General features: G+C 48.6%; 1 long non-coding RNA gene across 1 annotated transcript in view; it reads left to right on the top strand.

Annotated features, from left to right (window-relative positions):
* Positions 1–472: 472 nt before the first annotated feature.
* Positions 473–23,382, top strand: part of LOC140216656 (uncharacterized) — a 58,008-nt gene continuing 35,098 nt past the window's right edge. Inside the window, exon 1 of the long non-coding RNA XR_011893232.1 lies at positions 473–695. This is a non-coding gene — a long non-coding RNA (uncharacterized lncRNA). The remainder of the gene's footprint in view (positions 696–23,382) is intronic.

Here is a 23,382-nt window from a genome sequence, read left to right on the forward strand (position 1 = left end):
GTCTGAAAATCTTTGCAGCGTGCACAATGAGATTCACCTAAAAAACGTACATTTCCTAGAAACCGTGGTAATGACGCTGTTGAATGCGACATGAACAGGACCTCGCGATGGCCGGTCTTTTGATGAAACAATGTGGCTACGCTACCTTATGCCAGCTCTACACAGCAGTTGCAGCGATATAGAGTCAAGAAGTGAGCCGAACGAATCGCATCAAACGCTGCTAGGAACTATTGAGAACAATTTTATTTCAGGCGCACATGTGCATCTCCTTTTTTCCATTGAAAGTAGAGAAGCTGTGAAATGATTGCATCGACAAGTGCTCGAAATCTGAAGAAAGGAGTGTATGAAGAGCCTCGCCGCTAGGACAATAATGTGTCCCAATGTATTAGTTCCAACAATACAAGTCTAAGTGCTAGTAATTTGAGAATTACCATTGGTCAAGTGCGTAGCTGTTCATCCTGTTAAGCGTCCGGCCCTAACGTTTCTTTCGTGATAACGCAACAAGGCGCGTATTTGCTTGCCTGAAAGCCTTTCGAAATGCAGCGGGCACGACGTCTTGCCAGTTCGTAAAAGATGCTGAAACACAGCACACGCTAATACCTTGTCGGACAAAATAATATTCTGAACAGCTTCTCTAAGCAAGCCAGCGCAGTTTCTGGGGATGCATTCGTCAGTGTGTTCTTTCGTGGCCCTCGGTGCGTAGACACTGAACCGTTTTATTTCACTTGCACCTAAAGAGCCCCAGAGATTACATGAGGGATGGGCGGAGTTGGCTAAAACAGTTACACGAGCACAGCTTTGAAATTATGAATGATGCATAGCATTGGTACCAAGCCTTTCCAGTTCCTTGCATGCTGTTGTCATAAAAAAAAAAAAAAACTAGCGTTGATTCTCGGTAGAAAATACGGCTTCAGCATGATTTATGTCGCCGCACAGGTGAGGAGCCATTCAAACAGCTGAAATTTGAACTGGCGGGTGGTGTAATTTGTCTAAAAGCACTGTCTAAAGTTACGATGTCGTAGTGGAACTGGTATGGGCATTAAGTTCAGAAAGGCTTGATTGGTAAACATATCCAGAATAAATAAACTGAGCTTCTTGATTTCGAGCTCACTGGAGTAAATTAGGCAGGTTATGTTGACTGAGATCCGAAACAAAGCATGCATATATTCTAACCTAGGGGAGAACAAATAAAACGTAACCTAATAATCCCACTGATGGTGAGCGCGTCTTAGGTTGCGGCGGCTATTGGCGGCATTGGCTATGTTAGTTATGTCACGTCGTCAAGTTAGTTTTTCTGAGATGGTAATACCGAGGTATATGCACAACTTAATGGCTGTTATTGCTGAGTGGATGTGATGTATTTTGCTGATTGGAGAAGCTGTCTACGAGGAAAAGAGACTAGCAATCTTTTTAATAGTATTTAAGGTTATTAGTCATTCGTTACACCATAATTCAATATGCTTGAGGTTATTTGAAAGCACGTTAATATCGAAACTGTTTGTTATGGGTCGAAAATGACAGAGTATTCAGCAAACAATCCATTATTGAAGGAGATCTCAGTAGCAGCATGTGTAATGTATATTGGAAAGAGTAGATGTCCGGAAATTGTGCCTTGCAGTACGCCTTAAAGGAAAAATAGAAAAAAGAACACAAGAACCAGGGCATGTGGTCTAAGTTTCCTTACCGCGGTATAAAGTTCTTTACATTTCGGGTAATATTAACAGTGGCAGAAAACGGGAGAGATGATAGCTCGGCTTCATTCGTTTGGTTGAAGCCAGGGTGGGCCCGACTCCGTAGTTACATGAATGAAGACAAGTCTGTTGCACTCTTTACACTCTATATACAAGAGAATGAGCATTGGTGAGGAGTATCAGGGGTAGTCCTGGGAGGACGAAGTGCGTGGTGGCGGAATCTTAGACATATCGCCACCTTGCCTACGCCGGCAGTATTACGGTCAACCTCCTTATAGTCTTTTGTTTTATATAAATACCCTCATTGTCGCACATGCCTTGCCAGTGCGTTTAAAATCGACGGCGACAGGAAGGCTGTAGGTCTCTAGCGTGGGTACGTGAGATAAGTTTTATGAAAAGTGTTTTATGGGGACTCTAAATGGCAGTGCTGAAAGGTGGGTTATCAAAAGAAAAAGCGAACATAATCTAGCATCACACATAACTCGGTAGTCATTTTATTGAACTCAATAATGAAGCTAGGATATTGTATCTTTATTTTTTCATTTGTGAGGATTTGTCGCAAGGTACATGGAGAAGAAAGGAGAACAAAAGCTTAAAGCTCTACGTTGGGCAGGAACTGCAGCAGTATCTCTGCGAACTTATTTGATATCCCTCAAAAGTTCTAGTCTTCGGGTAGGTCTGCCGTCAGTGAAGCCGTTCGTAAATGTTTAAGCATAATCACCCGCATTCTATGGCACAAATAAAGCAGATGTAAAGCACGTGACGTTGTTACTGGAGCCGAGTACATGGAGGGCAGTACATGGAGGGCAGTGTCTTGGTAGTCCTTGGACCATCCTCAAGCACACGCAACTGATGGTGAAGGAACCACTCCAGCTCGTTAGAATGGCGCCGATTAACGCAAGGGAGATCACCATGGATGCCTATGATGTGCAGTTGATAAAAACAATAGGTTATATTGCTGACTATATCACAATTTCTGGTATAAGAAGCACTTGTAATTAGAGTTCACGCAAAAAGCTACTTATATATACATCAACAATTACAGCAAGTGCCATACAGGGAATATTTAGCAAGACTTGAATAAACATTTCTTAGTTGTAAAATGTTGTCTGGTTGAATAAATGTGTGGCCCGTCAAGAAATGCTCTTGTATATGCCGACTTATTAAAGGCAGGCTGTTTCAAACTATAAAGTATCCCAAAAGTAAAGAAAGAATGTGTTCGAAATAAAATCGGTCTACTGAGATTACGTTCTCTAGAAAAGTAGCAGGACATGGGACCTTCTTTCCTATATGTGCCAAGTGCGCTAAGGAAATAGACTAATGCCAAAAGCGCGGTAATGTTCCGTGAAAGTTGGCGGGAAGCTTTATCCCGTAATGTCAAGCAGCTGTTTCGTCATGCAACCGTAATTTGTTTCCCTTTCCTTTATTTGCGTCCTCTAAAATAATTGGACGTCCCCATGGAGGCCTATGATTTGCGGTTGATATAAACATTACCTCATAATGCGGACGAAATCACAGTTCATGGTATCAAAAGTACTTCTAAATAAAGTTCACGCAAAAGCCTAACAATATTGACACGTCTACTTGTCTTTAGCGGGCGGCACGTTTCACCGCATAACAAATGTTATTGCACAGCGCAGGACGCGCTTGCTTGTTTCGGAACTTTATCGAATGTTATCGATGGTTCCATCCACTGTCCGTTGTCGCTGAACCTTGTGTAATCTCACTGCCTGTATGCGCGACGCGAATTGCGTAGATCTTTGTGGAAGGCATGCGGCTCCCAGCGATTACTCTGAAACATTCGACGGCTGATCTATAAAAGCCGACTCGCTTGACCCGCTGATCAGATTTTCGACGATCGCCGACTGTGTTCACCGCTATCAATGAATGAATGAATCAATCAATCAATCCATCAATCAATCAGTCACTCCATCAATCAATCAATCAATCAATCAATCAATCAATCAAGAAGTGAGCTTTATTTAAACAAATCAAGTAATGTGTACAAAAATAGTTGGACCAATAGCCTACGTGGCTAGTAGCTGGTCCAACACACAAAAGTACATATACAGGTCAACCAAATACATATCTGCTCAATGAGTAACAGCATTTTTTACATGAACAAGTACTTTTTTCAAGGAAGAGCTATTACGTTTGGCTAGACAAGACGAAGCGTTTACATACAAGGTCAAAATTTCTGGTTACTTTTATTCCTACAGGCACAGTGTTCCAAGTTATAGCACCAAAGAACTCTATTAATCGTTCACCGCATACATTGCTGCAATAAGGAAGGGTTAAGTTAGTTTAAGAAGTTAGTTGCTTGCCTGGTGTTTGCACGTGGGAAGTTAAATATGGTGTGGAGGATCGTTGTGCTTTAAGTGTAGCCTGTCTTTGTGGGCACAAGTTCGCCCAATAAAAGCTAGTTTTGTCTTTCGCAGTATTGCTACTGTGTGCTTTACCGTCCCTACCGCGTGACATCTGGTGGAGGTGCTTTTCGTCCATGTACCCCGACAAGCCTTGATCCAAGCCTGGACCGCGAAGAGAGCGCCAACGTAGTCCCACACCATCGAGCAAGCCGTCGTCTACAACAGCTGCCCTCGGAGCTCGGACATCTACCTGAGAAGACCAAGAAGACTGTGACCAAGAGAACCACAATGGCAACCCCAGTGTCACCCATCGTGCTTCAACAACCCAGAGAGCCCCCTATATTCCTTTAAACTACGTCGAGGATCCGGAAAACTGACTCGAAACCTTTGAAAGGATCTCGACTTTCAACAACTGGACCTCTGAGCATAAGCTACGACATGTGTACTTCTCCTTGGAAGATGCCGCGAGGACTTGGTTCGAGAACCGGGAGTCCACCCTTGCAACATGGGACCTGTTCCACAGTTACTTCCTGAGGACGTTCACGAGCGCTGTCCGAAAAGAAAGGGCCGAAGTTCTGCTGGAAACCCGAGGCCAACTACCCAATGAGACCATCGCCATCTTCACAGAAGACATGACCCGTCTTTTCCGGCACGCCGACCCGGAAATATCTGAAGAGAAAAAAATTGCGTTTCTTCATGCGAGGCGTAAAACAAGAACTTTTCGCCGGACTAATCCGAAACCCACCTAAGACTGTAGCTGAGTTCCTGACAGAGGCTACGACGATTGAGAAAACTTTAGAAATGCGCACTAGGCAATATAACCGCCAAGTGCTCACGCCTCAGTGCACCATCCAAGCACTGGGCTCCGCTGATCTCCAAGAGACCATCAGGACTATTGTGAGCGAAGAACTGCACAAGGACTTGCCTTCGTCGCAGCCTCATGTAGCCTCGAACGCTGACATCGTGAAAGATGAGGTTCAGTGATCGCTGGGAATTACCGCAGCCCCAGCCAGAAGCGATGACCTACGCCGCCGTCGCACGCCGTCAATTTCCCACTCCGCGACCAGGCCAGGGCCCTGTAACGCCGCAATTCTGTCGTCCGCCGCCGCTGCCGCCAGCACGACCACCAGTCGCCCACCGCACCTACGCGAGGAAGACGGACATTTGGCGCGCCCCCGACCACCGTCCGCTCTGCAACCACTGCGGCGAAGCTGGTCTGCGAGCCCATATCCGGAAAACTAAAAACAGCAACCGATGGAGGTGCGGTTGCTGTTCGTCGAACTGACGAAGAACCTCCGCCGCCGACAAAGACGCCAAAGAAAACACCTCGACGACATAACGACACGCCGCCGTCCCGATGAAGTCTGGAAGCAAAGAATACGCTTACGAAAAACGACCTGACGACGCCACGTACCAGCCACAGGCCAACGCGACGCAGCCGTGATCCGACGTCAACACCTAATTGTAACCCAAGACAAAGAACCACCGACCTCGACGTGCTTCTCGACGGCCATGCCGTCACCGCCTTAATATACACAGGAGCCGATTACTCCGTCATGAGTGGACCCATCGCCGCCCAGTTGAAGAACGTTAACACTGCATGGCAAGGCCCTCATATTCGGACCGCTGGAGGACACCTCATCACGCCGACTGGAATCTGCACGGCAAGAATTACCGTTCATGACACGACTCGGCATGGACTCGGCATGGACTTCCTGAACCAACACGGCGAAATCATCGACCTGAAGTCGAAGTCGATAACGCTGTCAGAAGATCGAGCGATACCGCCGGAGAGTTCTTGTAGTCACCATGCCTTAAGCGTGCTCGAAAGTCAAGTCAGCATCCGGCCTCGCTCCAGCATTGTCATTTCCGTCGCCACCAAAACTTCTGGCGACGTAGAAGGCGTCATCTAGGGTGGCCAACGTCTACTGCTAGACCGTGAAAGTTGCGTCGCAAGAGGGATCGCTCGACTATATGGAGGGAAAACTGAATTGTTGCTGACAAACATCAGCCAGGAGTTCAAGCACATCAACAATTGCATGACCATCGCATACATCGAGGAAATCCTGCAAACAGGTAATGCGTTTGTCCTCTCGTATTCCGCCGCATCTATCCCCACGATCATGGTTCCCGAACCAGACTACGACATTAATCCAAGTCTCCCCATGATTAAGTAACAACAGCTCAGAAATCTGCTCCGACAATAGAAAGGCTGTTTTTCGACGTCATCGAGGATTCGACAAACACCATCGCAAAGCATCGCATAATCACAGAGGAGTGCGCTCGACCACTGCACCAATGCCCTTACCGAGTTTCGCCGCGAGAACGTGAAGCCATAGGAGAACAAGTCGACGAAATACTGCGCTACGACATCATTCAGCCGTCGAAAAGCCCGTGGGCATCCCCTGTTGTCTTGGTGAAGAAAACGGACGGAACCTTACGTTTCTGCGTTGATTATCGTCGACTGAACAAGATCACGAAAAAGGATGTATACCCCCTACCACGGATAGACGACGCATTAGATCGACTCTGCAACGCGAAATACTTCTCGGCGATGGATCTCAAGTCTGACTACTGGCAAATAGAAGTCGATGAGAGAGATCACAAAAAGACCGCCTTCATCACGCCAGACGGCCTCTATGAGTTCAAGGTCATGCCATTCGGACTGCGCTCGGCGGCTGCAACGTTCCAGCGCGTCATGGACACTGTGTTAGCAGGATTTTAGTGGCAGACCTGTCTTGTTTACTTGCATAACGTCGTCGTCTTCGCCGGTAGTTTCGACGATCACCTTAGGCTGCTTGCGACAGTACTAGAGGCCATCAAGTCATCAGGGCTCACTCTGAAGCCAGAAAAGTGCCGCTTCGCTTACGATGAGCGTCTGTTCCTACGCCACGTCATCAGCAAGTCTGGAGTCCGTCCCGACCCGCAGAAGACGGCTGCCATCGCAAAGCTCCCGCAGCCCACCGACAAGAACGCAGTGCGTAGATTCGTTGCCATGTGAGCCTTGTACAGGCGCTTCGTCAAGGACTTTTCACGCATCGCTGAGCCGCTGATACAGCTAATTAAATGTGACGTCGAGTTCAAGTGGGAAACGCCGCAGGCCGACCCATTTCCAGAACTCAAACGACGGATGCACTCGCCACCCGTACTTGCGCACTTCGACGAGGACGCTGATACCGAAATCCACACTGACGCCAGTAGCCTAGGCCTCGGTGCCGTCCTAGTCCATAGAGAAGATGGACATGAACATGTGATGGCTTACGCCAGCCGGTCGTTGTCAAAAGCGGAAGGCAATTATTCTACAACCAAAAAGGAATGCCTCGCCATCGTTTGGGCTACAGCGAAATTTCGCTCTTACCTATAGCAGGCCATTCAAAGTCATCAGCGACCATCACGCCTTGTGTTGGCTAGCAAATTTAAAGGATCATTCAGGACGGCTGGCGCGGTGGAGCCTAAAGGGTGCAACAGGCAGACAGACAAGAAACTTTAATTGGTCCTAAGGGACTACGTTGTCGTAGTCGCAGGCCGCACCTGCGCCGGGGGCGGAAGACCGTGATCTTCAGCCCTGTCGCAGGCCCTTTGGACAGCCCGAAGCTGGACTTGAAGGTCGTTTCTCTTGACGGCTTCATCCCAGTCTTCTTGTCGTTTTAAAGGCGAGTGGCGCAACGCAGAACATTGCCACAGCATGTGGTTCAATGTCGACCGTTCCTCGCCGCAGTCTGGGCAGCGGGGATCCACACCCGGAGTGTAGTGGCTCAGCCTCGAGCGAGACGGAAAGGAGCCCGTCTGCAGCATTCTCAGCACCGATGCCTGGGGTCTGCCCAGCTTCGGGTGAGGAGCCGGATACTGTCTGCGTCCCAGCTCGTAATGAGTAGTGATCTCGTGGAAAGTAAGCAGCGGGTCCCTGGTTCGGTCGATCCCCTGCGAAGCCGGGCCCCTCGGACTGGCGCGGTTGATGAGACCTTGCGCCTGGTCGTGGGCCGGCTCATTAGGGTTAATCGAGCCGGGGGAGACGTTCCGCCCCATCTGAGCCGGGAACCAAGTGATGACATGACGGGCCGTGCCAGTCTTGCGGGTCCTCAGCACCGCCGCAGCCTCGACCGAGACCGAGCCGGCGAGAAAGGCCATCGCCGCCGACCTGGAGTCCGTGAAGATCTGCGTGCGCTTAGGTTCGCACAGCGCCAGCGCCACTGCGACTTGCTCTGCGACGGACGCCGTCGAGCGCTGTATAGACGCCGCATTCAGGATCTTGCCCTGGGGGTCAACCGCCGTGGCCACGTACGAGTTTGATCCGGGATACCGCGGCGCGTCGACAAAGGACGCGAGCTCTGGGGTTTGCAGGGCAGTCCTGATGAGTGCTCGGGCTCTGGCTGCGCGCCGGGCCTCGTTGTGCCGTGGATGAACATTCCTCGGGAAGGGGGAGACTCGAAAGGTTTCGCTTTCACTCTGGCAAAGCGGGACGGCGCACGACTCCTCGGCCATGGCTGCCAGACCCGCCATCTCGAGTATTCGGCGGCCGGCCTTGGTGGTAGAGAGGCGAACGATCTGTGCCGTTTTCTGCGCTTCGACGACTTCGCTCAGGGTGTTGTGGACCCCGAGTTGCATCAACTTCTCCGTGCTGGTCGTCATGGGGATGCCGAGGACTCGTTTAATACTCTTCCTCGTGAGTGCGTCGATCTTGTTCTCCTCCGAACGTGACCAGTTTAGCGCAGAAGCCACGTAGTTGATATGGCTCATAAGGAAGGCGTGGAAGATCCTTATGAGGTTGGCTTCGCTGATGCCCCCCCTCCTGCTCGTCACTCGCGAAACAAGTCTGAGCATGTTCTCCGTCTTCGCACTCAGGCGCGCGATCGTTTGCGCGTTGCTGCCCTTTGCATTGAGGACCAGTCTGAGCACTCTCAGAGAATCCACCCTCTGGATGCGCTGACCCGTCTTCGTTCTGAGTTCGATCGGTACTTGGTCCAGCATCGTGTCGAACTTGCAGCCTTTTCTGTCGGGTCGATACAGCAAGAGTTCCGACTTAGTCGGCGAGAGGACAAGTCCCGTGCCCTCGAGGAATTCTTCCGTGACTTGCAAGGCCTCTTGCAGGGCCCGCTCCACCGCTGCGTCCGACCCACCGCCGCACCAGACGGTGATGTCGTCCGCGTAGATAGTGTAATTGAGATTGACGGCCCCGATTCGGTCGAGTCGGACTGATAGGTCTCTCATGGAGATGTTGAAGAACAGTGGAGATAACACCGCACCCTGCGGCGTGCCGCAGGCTCCCAGTGCGTATCCGTCCGACTTGATCTGGCCCAATTTGATCGTGGCCTTGCGATCACTTAGGAAAGAGCTCACGTACGCGTGAAAGCGTTCGCCGAGGTTCAATCTCGTCACAGAGTCGAGGACCTGCTTGTGCTTGACCGTGTCGAAGGCCTTGTCGATGTCCAGCGCCATGATGCCGCGGACGTCTCTCGTGACCACGTCGACTATCTGCCTCTTGATCAGCAGCATGACCTCTTGAGTGGACAGCGAGGGTCTGACGCCGACCATATTCGGCGGGAGGAGGTGTCGTTCCTCGACATGCCTCGATATTCTGTTGTGGATGACATGCCCCGCCACCTTGCCCACGCCAGATGTGAGCGAAATGGGTCGCAGGCTGTCTATGGCTGGTGTCTTGCCCGGCTTCGGAATTAGGATCACCGAGGCTTCTTTCCAGGCATCCGGTACAATGCCGGCCTCCCGGACATCGTTTATTTCTTTTGTGAGCAGTTCGATCAAGCCTTCGTCTAAATTTCGAAGGAGTCTGTTCGAGATTCCATCCGGCCCGGGCGCCGATCTTCCGTTGAGGCCTTGAAGGGCCGCTCTGACTTCCGAGACGGAGAAGGGGGCATCGAGCTCCTCGTCCGCCTTGCCGCCATAGGCCGGGTAATCTTCTGGCCCGGACTGCCCGATGGGGAGGTAGCGACGCGCGACTTCGTCCATCACTTCGTTCATAGATGCGCCTTCGCTATTAAGCTTGTGGACCAGCCTATCGATAGCCAGAATGTGGTTTCTCTTAGACTGGGTATCGTCCAATAACTGCTTGAGGAGGTTCCACTTGCCTCCCGCACGCATCTGGCCGTCGACGGACGCGCATACTTCGTTCCATTGCTGCTGGCCGAGCTCTTTGCAGTGCGATTCGATCTCGCGGTTGAGGGCCGCAATCCTCCTCCGGAGGTTGCGATTCAGCTTCTGCGTCTTCCATCTGGCCGTGAGGCAATTCTTGCCTTCGAGCAGGTGCGCCAGTCGAGCGTCCACGCGATCGAGCTTGAGTTCCATTTCGACGGTCCTGGTGACCGCAGCTACATCCTTCTTGAGCTGCGCTACGAGGTCCGCAAACGACTCGTATTTTTCGTGGTCGTCCTTCCTTCTCTTTCGGAAGGCGTTCCCGTCGACTATTTCGAAGGCCCTCTGCGGGGCCGCGCTGACCAGTAGGGAGATTTCCACAATGTAGTGGTCACTTCCCAGGTTCTCTTGTAAGTTGTGCCACTCCGCTCCCGACGCGTTCTTGACGAAGGCCAGATCTGGGGTGGTGTCTCTCGAGACCGAGTTTCCCATGCGTGTGGGGTAAAGGGGGTCGGTTATCAGTTCTAGGGAGCTGTCAGTCGCTGCCTGCAGGAGTCTGCAGCCTTTGGGAATGCTTCTCACGCAGCCCCAGGCTTCGTGCGGCGCGTTGAAATCTCCAGCCATAACGAGCGGCGTCTCCCTCGCCTTGGACGATGCCTTGGTTGTTAGGCTGTAGAAGGTCTGCCGGTTGTCCCTAGGCGAGCAGTAAACATTGATAGCGTAGACGCTGTTCTTGAGCCAACTGTTTGGTATGAGCTCGACGAGCAACGCTTCCAGCTTGGTGTTGCCAAGACGGAGATCGTGCTCCTGGAAACCGCACTTATTTGCAATAAGTATCGCGATGCCGAGCCCATTCGCCGCCAAAGAGGAGACAGCTCGGTACCCCTGGAGGGAAATCGTTTCCATTCCCGTTTCCTGTAGCAAAATGACGTGGGGCCTCTCTTGCGGCTCCCGGGCCTTGATGAACTGCACCAGTTGACGCCTGCGCCTCCGAAAGCTGACGCAGTTCCACTGCCACACGATGAGCTTACTATCCGGTCTGGCCATGGTTGGGCATGTTGGACCGGAGCTGGGCTGAGATGCCATCTTGCTGGTCAGCCCACGACTGCTGGTTGTCTTGTAGCATTTCACTGGACACCGCCTCCGGCCTGGCGGCGTCACTGTAGTGTACGTCACATCGCTTGGCAAGCTCGTTCTCAAGCAGTTGCACTCTGAGTAGAAGGGCCTGGTTACTCTGTACCAGCTCGGCAAAGGATTTTTGCATGCGTTCCAAGGACCTCTGCATGGCAGCCTCCGCCGTGCTCACGTCCTCAACAGTACCCTGGGAGGAGGTGGCTCTGCGCTTGACCGCTCTTGCTGTGGCCCCTTCTTCCGTAGACGTTTGCCTTGGCGCGGCCGCTTGAACGGCGCTGGCGTTTCGGAAGGCCTCAAGGTCGGCCTTCGTTCTTCGGATTTCCTCCTTGAGACTGGCGTTTTCGTTCATGAACGGCGCGATCCTGGGATCATGCGCCCGCTCGCTCTCCTGTGCGGTGGCGTGTTGCGTCCGGCCCGTCTGCTTCATCTGTTTCACTTTGTCGGCCCAGGTGGGACCTCCTGCGATGCGCACGTTGGACTTGGAGCGGCCCCTAGATTGAGAGGGCCCTCGTTGCACGGAGCGCTCATGTGAGCGGGAGCGCGTTACATACATCGGCCCTGTGGCCCAGTGTCCCACAACCGTAGCACACATCAACTTGCCTTCTGTATAGAGAGCAGGGCAGCATGCCTGCTCCACACATGACAAAGTTCGGCACCCTCAGTCCGTCGAACAGGACGATAACCGTAGTGGTGGTCTTGATGCGATGCACCTCCAACGCGGTGGGGTTCCGCCGGTGTACGATCATTGCGCGGAGCTGAGCGTCGTTGAACTCGACGTCGACTCCCCTCACAACGCCCTTGCATGTATTGTCCGAGGCGGCCATGTACGCGGCCACTTCAATGACGCCTTCGCGCAGGTGTATCTGTTCAACGATCGCGTAAGCACGCGCGTTCCTTTCTTCTGGTGTTGAGACGATGCAGATGTTTTGCACGTTATTTGGGCAGACGATGTGTTCGCCAACCTCGTCGGGTGAAAGCGGCGCCGCCATAGCCAGCGCCTGTGCCACTCTAATAGTGCTGATCTTTTTCACGTCGAGGCCACCCCTCGGCCTAACGATGACTCCCATATGGTCCCGTGGCAGTCTCGGGAGCCTTGAGGCTGCGGCTAGCTTCTTCAGCGCGTTCCGCTGGGCTGCCATGTGGCGGCCGCCCCTGGCGCCTCCCTGTTTTAACGGGCTCGGCGTCGACTTCGAAGTTTCTTGCCTTGCCTTTTTAGTCTTGCCCGTTGCCGTGGTCCAGCCGGGGCACCTTGCTTCTTCGGGGGTGATTTCTACCCCCTCCACCATCTCGACTTCGGGCATGATGCCCCACCACCCCGGAGTTAGGTCAAGGCCTAGCCCGCACTCCTCACCGGCGTTAACCCGTTAGGGTTAGCTCCGCCCGGCGTGGCGAAAAGTTCAAGGTCGTATAAAAGTTCCAGAAAAGCACCTACCGATATAAATCCGGTATCGGCTTGATCCCCGCAACAAACTGCGTCGAATGATGCACAGTGTTCAAGCGTTTTCGCGGACTGTACCAGCGAAAACATTTGAGGAAACGGGAGCCAATGTTTGCGCGTCCGCACTTCTCGGCGCCCCCTGGCGATCATCCTAAAGGGTGCAAGAATATGATATAACTGTAACCTATAAGTCCTTACGAAAACACTGTGATGCCGATTGCCTCTCACGCGCCCCCTTTGTCTCGCCACAGCAAGATGTAGATGATGACGACGCCTTCCTTGGCATTTTAAGCGCGGAAGACTTCGCTGAACAGCAGCAAGCAGACCCGGAGTTGAAAAACCTCGTCGAGTATTTTGAAGGGCACACCGATGTTCTCCCTAGGGCATTTGAGCGAGGATTGTCTTCGTTCTCGCTCCAAAACAGCCTACTCGTAAAGTTCACGAGGGTTGCAATGTGGGCTTGTTGGTAATGCATCTTGAAGGGGAGTACGGTAGCGCGATTAAAAGACGTGGCAAAAGAAGACACATAGGGACACACACAGCGCTGTGTGTGTCCCTATGCGTCTTCTTTTGTCCGGTCTTTTAATCGCGCTACCGTACTCCCCTTGAAGCTACTCGTAAAGAAGACCTTATCACCAGTGCGCGCCAACTACCTTCTTGTTGTCCCGTTAGGACTGCGTCCAGAAGTATTGCACGCCCTGCATGACGATCCTACCGCTGGACACGTCGAATTTTCCCGGACACTATCGAGGATACAGGAAAGGTATTATTGGCCGCGCCTTACCGCCGATGTCACCCGTTATGCGAGAACATGCCGAGACATTCAGCGACGCAAGACACCACCGACAAGGCCAGCGGGATTACTACAGCCAGTCGAGTCTCCTTGCCGACCATTCCAACAGATCGGGATGGACTTGTTGGGACCCTTTCCGACGTCAACAACCGGAAATAAGTGGATCGTCGTGGGGACGGACTACCTCAGCCGCTTCGCTGAAACTAAAGCACTGCCGAAAGGTGGCGCAGCCGAAGTGGCGAAATTCTTTGTCGAAAGCATCCTGCTGCGACATGGCGCCTAGAAGTCCGCATCGCCGACAGAGGAACGGCCTTTACAGCGGAGCTAACCCAAGTTATTCTGCAATACAGTCAGACAAGGCACAGGAGAACAACGGCCTACCACCCACAGACGAATGGTATTACGCAGCGTCTGAATAAGACCCTCGCCGACATGCTAACAATGTACGTCGGCGTCGAACACAAGACCTGGGATGCCGTCCTGCCGTACGCAACATTCGCTTACAACACGGCGGTGCACGAAACAACACAGATCACGCCGTTTAAGCTGGTTTACGGCAGGAACCCGACGACGAAGCTCGACGTAATGCTGCGGCACGTCACTGACGAGGAGAATCTTGATGTCGCTACCTATCTCCAGCGCTCCGAAGAAGCTCGACAGCTCGCCCGCCTACAGATCAAGAACCAGCAGCGTACCGACAGCCGACACTACAACCTCCGACGACGCTTCGTCGAGTACCAGCTCGGCGACCGTGTTTGGGTATGGACCCCGATACGCCGACAAGGACAGAGTGAGAAACTATTGCGACGCTATTTCAGACCCCACAAGGTATTGTAGGGCCTGTATTGCAGGGACGTATTGGCGCGCCGCCCACCATAGTCCTCCATCAAGAAAGCAACAAAATCCCAATAAAGAAAGGCGTCAGGCAGAGAGATACGATCTCTCCTAGTGCTATTCACAGCGTGTTTACAGGAGGTATTCAGAGACCTGGATTGGGGAGAATTGGGTATAAGAGTTAATGGAGAATACTTTAGTAACTTCCGGTTCGCTGATGATATTGCCTTGCTTAGTAACTCAGGGGACCAACTGCAATGCATGCTCACAGACCTGGAGAGGCAAAGCCGAAGGGTGGGTCTAAAAATTAATCTGCAGAAAACTAATGTTTCACAGTCTGGGAAGAGAACAGCAGTTTACCATAGGTGGTGAGGCACTGGAAGTGGTAAGGGAATACATCTACTTAGGACAGGTAGTGACTGCGGATCCAGATCATGAGACTGAAATAATAAGAAGAATTAGAATGGGCTGAGGTGCGTTTGGCAGGCATTCTCAGATCATGAACAGCAGGTTGCCATTTTCCCTAAAGAGAAAAGTTTATAAGAGCTGTGTCTTACCCGTACTCACGTACGGGGAGGAAACCTGGTGGCTTACGAAAAGGGTTCTACTTAAATTGAGGACGACGCAACGAGCTATGGAAAGAAGAATTATAGGTGTAACGTTAAAAGATAAGAAAAGAGCAGATTGTGTGAGGGAACAAACGCGAGTTAATATCTTAATTGAAATAAAAAAAAACAGATTGGCATGGGCAGGACACGTAATGAGGAGGGATGATAACCGATGGTCATTAAGAGTTACAGAATGGATTCCAAGGGAAGAGAAGCGTAGCAGAGGGCGGCAGAAAGTTAGGTGGGCGGATGAGATTAAGTTTGCAGGGACATCCTGGCCACAATTAGAACATGACCAGGGTAGTTGGAGAAGTATGGGAGAGGCCTTGGCCCTGCAGTGGGCTTAACCAGGCTGATGATGATGATGATGATTGGCGCGCTGGACTGTGAGGTCGTGCCAGACGGCATTTCGCATTCACAGCGGCGCCGCGCACGATCTGAAGTGGTCCACGCGGTGCGTCTTAAACCCTTTTACGGACGCTGACGAACTTCCTTATTTTGTTGTTTTTGCTACGAGTGCTTTTCTTTATTACTTTCGTTTGTCTGCAGAATCGGCTCGATGCCTTTTAAGAGAGGGATATTGACACGTCTACTTGTCTTAATCGGGTGACATGTTTCACCACCTAACAAATGTTATCGCACAGCGCAGGACGCGCTTGCATGTGTCGGAAGTTTCTGGAATGTTATGGATGGTTCTATTCGCTGTATGTTGTCGCCGAACCTTGTGTAATCTGATTGCAGGTATGCGCGACGCCAATGGCGTAGAATTTTGTGGAAGGCATGCGGGTCCCAGCGATTACTCTCGAACTTTCGACGGCTGATCTATAAAAGCCGAAGCGGTTGACCCGCTGATCAGATCTTCGATGATCGCCCACTGTGTTCGCCGCTATCGTTGTGCTTTAACTGTAGCCTGTCTTTGTGGGCACAGGTTCGCGCAATAAAGCTAGTTTTGTCTTTCGCAGCATTCCTACTGTGTTCTTTAACGTCACTACCATGTGACAATATATACATTTACAGTTACTTGAATAAACATTTCTTACTTTGATGCAGGGCTGTTCTTTGTCGCTCCCGTTTATTTCTGTGAAAATCTAAGTGCAGCGGCTGGACCGCGCTCTCTGCTCGGTCGGGATGGAAGTGGACCACCTTGGACGTCTGTCGGCGATGACGGCGTCAGCGGCGGCCGCTTCCAGGAAGCGGACTCGTCAACAGAGCGACGGCGAGAGCGAGGACATCCACGTTTACTCTCTCAGCAGTAAGGACCTTTCTTACGACGACTTCCAGCTTGTGCAGAGCTGCAGAGCGAAGAGAAGGAATACCAAGACGTCTTCATAGTCAAGCACGCAAACAGAGACACGCAGAGGCCGGACGCCAATACCATCATATTTGTGCCCTTGCTTCGCACCGTCCACATGAATCTGCTTAACAGGCAATCTGTGTCGATGTCACAGGAAGCCCTGATGCCAAACGAAATATCAGACATTTGTTTAAATAGCCGAAAAAATCTACTGGTGGTTGCTGCCCAGCATGCGGCTGCTATGACTACTCTACGCAGTGTAACGCACCTCGATGCATTCAGGTGCGCTCTTATATCCCTCTGGGATATGACGTTCTCACCGGCATATTCTACGACGTCGACGTCGCCATCCTTACTAACGACTTGCCTCTTCTTAACAAGCCAGCAAATTATAAGGTCATTGTTGACGTTAAGCGGCTAGACAGTTCACGCTGCGTGAACATTTCATTCAAGGGTAAATATATACCCTCGCTTGATAAGATGGGACACTTCATAGATGCAGTGCGGCCTTTCATTGCAAAACTTCTTCACTGCCGCAAATGCATGAAATCGGCACACGTGAGCAGTACCTGAAAAAATCAGGTAGCATGCCACTGCTGTGCCGAGCCCAACGCTGCAGATAAATGTGGCGCGACTGTAATGAAGTGTTCGAACTGCGGCAGGTCGCATGAAGCTTCATCGAAGAATCGTCCACATATTAACAAGGAAACGGCCATCGTGAAAGATATGGTGGGAGATTATTGATTACATCGCGATGCCACTGATAAAATCAGGAATCGACGTTCCCATCGCCGGCGCTCCTCAATGTAGGATGCTTCCTCTGCGACGCGCATGCTACTTCCTACAACAACACATCCTGCTCCTCTGTCGCCAAGGCCAGGCACTGTAGACAGCTCCACGAAAAACAAGGCCAATGAGGAGACCAAATCTGCCGAATCTTGGCCTTTCTTACCAAAACGACAGCATTCACCAACAGAATCACAGCAAACTTTTGCTTGACAACCGCCGACCTCTACTGTCGGTGATATGTGCGACCAAGACAAGCAGAGGTGGTCGCTCAGTGGCTATGGTGTTTGGCTGCTGAGCACGACATCGCGGGATCGAATCACGGCCACGGCGGCCGCATTTCGATGGGATCGAAATGCGAAAACACCCGTGTACTTAGATTTACGTGCACGTTAAAGAACCCCAGGTGGTCGAAATTTCCGCAGTCCTCCACTACGGCGTGCCTCAGAATCAGAAAGTGGTTTTGGCACGTAAAACCCCATAATTTAAATTTTAAGACAGGCAGGTGGTTGTTATGCTGCAATCACTACACTGTAAAAAAAAATTTGCCTTACTTTACAGAAAATCTGCTGGTAATTTGTGACCGAACACTCTTCCGTAAATTAAGAACGGTCATTTCCGTAGAACGGACAACTGTAAAAGAGAGACCGTAATACAAGATACGAGTGCTTCTGTATCTAGAAAACGGAAGACTCTGTATTCTGAATCTGTACTATAACCGTTAAAGTACGGTGCTACTCGTATTCAGAAAACGGAACACACCGTATGCTGAATTTGTACTATAACCGTTAAAATACAGGTACTTGCCGTATTTAGAAAACGAAAGACTCCGTATGCTGAATCTGTACTATATCCGTTAACGTACAAGTGCTTCCCGTATTTCCTCTTGCAGAGCATATCCATTGTTCGGAGAATGTGCCATCGGGGACAAAATTGCCCAGGACGTGCGAGTAGACCGAATTTTATGGTGCAGTATTTGCTGGGATTAGCCGTGCTGACATCTGCGTTCGGAATGTGCATACGTGACCCACTGTTTTCAGCTGTCTTGAACAGAAATGCGATTTGGTCAATGCTCGCACTTCCAGGGTACTTTTGTCCACGATAGTACATCTCATTTAATACAAATGTCATGAAGGCAGCTCATAGCCGAAGCAGCAGGTCAAGTCACCATTGATAAAATTGTCTTGCCGACACACTGATATGGCTGCAGAGATAAAACACTTTGCACTTTGTGATACGAATGCATTGCATGGCATATATACAAAAAGGTGCAACATTTCAGTCTTCAAGTTCTTAGATCACAGAAGCAACTTTATTTTCTTCAATCACTCGTCTTGTACTTTTTGCTGGTGAAAGTTGTTCTTGACCCCAAATGCTTGCAAGGATAAACTTGCTGCTGTTAGGAGAAACAAACAGTATTCGTGAATATCCATCCTAAAGAAAGCGCCAAAAAAAGTATAATCACAGAACATGACAAGCAGTAACTTCTGTGTTAGAAAAACATGTAAGTAGACCAACAGTGTTGGAACAAGGGATGTTGCTGTAGCCAACATTTCGACATAGGTGCATGTCATCAGGGTAGCAAATGTTTTCCTTGGCTGTGTTGGTTTGGGTTGTGCATAGCTCAGGCCCCTAGCCTCATTGGGGGAGAAGAAACTGGTGCATATAATAGGTCAAGAGAAGCCAAAGCTTTAAAATAAAGGAAGGAAGGGTGTGCTTAACAGTGGTGATTGTGATGGAGCGGGTATGAGCACTGCTGTCATTTCCTGCTAACAGTAGGGGTGACCAAAACAGAAAACGATGTACACATGTAAGCAGTCATTAATTCAGTAGACCTAATCTTCCCAGAAGACAAAATAGGTATCAAGATAAACAGTCTGCACTTTTGGAAAAAGGAAACGAAGAATTAAGGAAAATAAATTTTGTATCAAGATGCATCTGGTTAAGATCACTGTAAATGGTACCTAAATGAAGGCACATTATGAATACATATTTTGTTGAAAGCCGATGAAGGAAAGATATATTAACCAAATATTAAAAAATAGGGACATCAAAATTAAACTGGGTATGACCATAAAACAGTAAACAACAGCCTGTGGAAAAAAATGGGATGGACAATATGATAACCAGGTGCAAGATTGCAAAACGTCGAGCGCTGTTTATATTCATGCTGCTGTTGACGGCTTCAAGTTTCTGTCTTCCTGTGGAACCTTTGTCTTACTTGAACAAGGAAATGAGTCATTTTTTAAACAGGTCAGTTCAAATGCAGTTCAAAGCTTCAGCATTATTATAATGAAAGAAATATTATGGGCAGTTCTCGTGGGTGTGCTTTCATTCACCAGTTATTTCCACCGGTGTAAGCTCAAAATTTAATGCTCTAAATGAACCTTAGCTCCTGGCGAACTATTAGCTGGTCGTTTTTTCAACACAGATGCCTGCACATTATATGTGTTGGCAAGAGCGCGAGCGAGCTACATTATACTTGTTGCCACAACCAAAGTGAAACTTCGTAACAGTAAGTTAAAAAAAAACCAGCATTCCACAATACCGATTCAAGTCGTCTGGAAAAGTTGCTTAAGTTATTGTACACCCCCTACCCCACCAGACACAATTATACACCACACTGACTCTCATGGTGTCAACCATGCTATTACAACACTCACTAGGCATCAAGTGAGGAGAATTAGAGGATAAGAGGGCACAAAGCTTTTTGTTAGAACATCAAACGTGCTTTACATTAATGCTACATTCCAGCTAACAAAGGAGCAGCCGGTTTGTGAGATAGTGACCAATGCATACGAAAGCTAATGACATTCTGTGCAGCAGAATGTTGCCGATGAGGTGTTCTGCGCACAAGTGCACTCTTTCACACAAAATGACATCCTGCAGTCAAACCTTGTGCCAACATTAGAGTGAAAAACACCACAGTGGAAAGCAAAGAGCGCTAAATTTCTTGAAAATTACTAAGAATTATTCAATTATTCATTATCCTTACTGTTCATTAAAGATTCACAGATAGTTCCCTACGGGTGCTGTAAACAGGCACCCTGCTTTTGCAGTCGTAGCAACAATGATCGGTGGCACAGACAAGAAGAAATGCTCATGTAGTTTATGCAAGAGTATACCCTACAAATTACACCCTATTTCACATTCCAATGTGTTAGAAGAAGAGGAAAAAAACTATATTCTGGTGGAGGCTGCATACCCCAGTATAGAAGAAACAAGTGCAGCCTAACCATTGCTGTTGCCGATGCCTGTGCACTAGCAGCTGCATATAATATGGCAGTTACAATTGTTTTTCCACAAGCACTGCAAGCTGCTGCCGGTTGACCAGTACACAGCTGTAATAAATTAGGGCAAGTTAAAGCGCTCTAATGGATTTATCTCATATGACAGAATTGGAATGCAATATTCTGCAAATAAGTGAAGCGCAATGTGCCATCCCATACAATGAAACACCTTTGAAGAATCTGAATCACCACCTACACTCTTAGGCAAAGTTACACCCTTTGGAGTGCCCCTTCTGCCACACGACAATAATCGTTATCTGCCTTGATGCGTTTCCTTTCTTGAAAACGCCGCGCCCACTACTTTCCTGTCGGGAATGCTATCAAGCTGATAACGCGCATGCCGTTCGTTACTGGAAAGTAACGGGCTCGCAGCGTTAAAGAAAGGTAACGCATCAAGGCAGATGACGATTATTCTTATGCGGCAGAAGGGGCACTCCAAAGGGTGTAACTCTGCCTAAGAGTGTGGGCAGTGACGAGGGAAGTGAGTGTGTTCTGTGTAAAGTAGTGCACCTGTATAACCTAAAGCTTTGGAGAATGCATTTAGTATCAGCTGTGAAGGTTCCTAATTTTAATAGCACACAGTAAAAACCTCCATGAAGTTTGCGAAATGCCTTTTTGTTGTTTAGAGGTAATGACAAGTAGAGCCATAACATGTACATAATGGATTTCGTTCCCAAACAATCAAAGTGAATCGCACCACCCTAAGTGTTATGTGCCTTCTGTCTCACATTTTCTGTCAAAAATTGTTAGTGTCGAATGCTGCGATCGGCAGAGAAACGGATTTCTGGAGCAATATAAAGTATTAGGTACCGTGATCTCAGTTCTTTCACTGCTGTTTAAGCATTATCGGGTCTTAAAGTAAAAAAAAAGAGGAATAAATACAACATGCATATTTCACGTCACAACCCTCATGAAGTATTTAGTAGTCTGGATTATAAAGGGTTCCACATTTACAACGCAGGACAGATTTTATTCCACTAAAAGAATGGCATCATGCCGATGATTCTGCATTTGGTGCAATATTTATTTGTATTTAGTTCAGTTGGAATGTGTGTGCATTGTCAGCGATATCGCTTGACATGTTTTAGAGTGACCGTTTTACCAATTTAGGCCAATTCGTATTCGCAAATAACCTTGTATGACACCAAGAACTTGCTTAGCAGGAGTATTTCTAACATTTGCAAGATATGAGGCTCTGGAATGCATATCTAAGCTTGGGGTGCACGCCGCCCTCTAAGTTCATCAGCAAGTTTCTGAAACTCATCTACAAGGTTTCTTATGATGAATGTAAAGTTGCTTGAATGGGAGAAATAGGGAATTTAAACAGGTGATTATGCAGCATAAGAATGATGTCAGCAAGAAGCAAGCATCAAGAAGCACTGTCCCTCAATCTGCATAGACTATCAAACGCAAGAATTATTTGGGATGATTTAAAATTCTGGCATTGGAACGATATGTGTTTAATCTATATATAAACTTTGATTATTCACCCTACTACCACTACCTTCACCAGAAACGTTCATAATCATTATCATATCTATGCCACATCATCCTAGCCAATATTCAAGCCTTCATAAGCTGCTTTCTTATACTGCTAATTCTCTGTGGGAAAGAGGTGTCCGTATGAAGACCAAATCTTATACTTATTACCCGTTTTGTGATAAATGATAAGGGAAGAACATCACACCAAAAATGCATTGAGCTTGAGCAAGTTCTATGTTTTGAAGCTGTTGATTCTTTTTTCCCTTTGCCATCTTTGACCCACCTGGTTAGCTAAGTACACAGAAAAGCTGCAGGAGAAAGGTGGGGGTGCCAAACTAGACTTGTGCCCCAGGGGACCTTTTTACGGTCACTGGAGGAACTGCCTGTGGCCTCGGCACCTTCCTTGAGGGCCATGGCCATGTCTAAGAAACCTTGTCTCCACAGGCTGCATAAAGAAGGATAATTTTCTGAGGTCAGTCTTTTTCTTAAAAGAACCCATTTCAGTTGTATTCGTGGCTTTGCACCACAAAACTGACACATTACTGGCCACTCAAGACACTTTAGGTGTATTCGCAGGCTTATTCCTTGGAAAAACACTTTATGTAGCACACAATGAGTAACAGTAACAGAAAAGCGTATCGGGAGGCTTTCATATTGCTCTACAACTTTTCACGGACACTTTTCATTTAATTATTTGAGATGTTTATTAACAATTAAGAATTATGTAATTAGGCAGAATGCAAAAAATAATCTGAGTATCTCCAAGCGATGGCAAACAACATCACCTTCATTCTGTCTAGTTACCACGCATTTACATATTTCTAAATCTTGGTGCACAATAGGACACCCTGTAGATCAAAAAACAATATTACAATTTTCATAATCATCTGTTCTGTGTTAGTGGTGGCTATGACTGCTTCAAGTTATTCTTTCAGTATGGTAGAAGCAGTTTTGAAGTAAAATTGTTTTGCATCAAGGGCATGTAATCTAGAAAATCAAGCAAAAGGTCAAGTTGTGTTCACTATTCAGATGTTTAACTACGAAGCTACAGGAAAAGGAAACAGGACACAACACCTAATAAACAATGCAACATTTGAAAATCTCAATTGAACAAGAAACCATTTTTTGAAAACGCAGAAAAAAGCCACCAGCTTACGTCGAGTACAGCCTTGCTATGTACGCCAAGTGAAGTTGTTACCGCAATGCTTGGGCACCATATGAACTAACAATCAACAAGTTTGAGCAGAATATTAACACCACTAAATGAACTGGCCTTTGAAGATTCTTGATCTGAAATCCTCAACGACTTGTTCTGGTGTTTATTCTGTCGAGCTCAATCTGCATTCTCAAAAGCTGGCTCTCGGCCATAATTTCTCATCATCAGTGTAAGTCATCAGCGTAAGCCTCAAGATAGGGTTGACCTGTAGATAAAGTGGATAATGCATGACAAACATCATGAACACTTACATGTTAACCAGAGGGTTCACTCATGCAGCCATGAAATTATGTGGTGCAGACACATGATATATTGAAGCTGGTTTTGTGAAGTGTTTCATGCTTCAAAGGCTTCTTCTCCAGT

This window comes from Dermacentor andersoni, chromosome 3 (genome assembly GCF_023375885.2).
Source record: "Dermacentor andersoni chromosome 3, qqDerAnde1_hic_scaffold, whole genome shotgun sequence".
NCBI lineage: Eukaryota > Metazoa > Arthropoda > Arachnida > Ixodida > Ixodidae > Dermacentor > Dermacentor andersoni.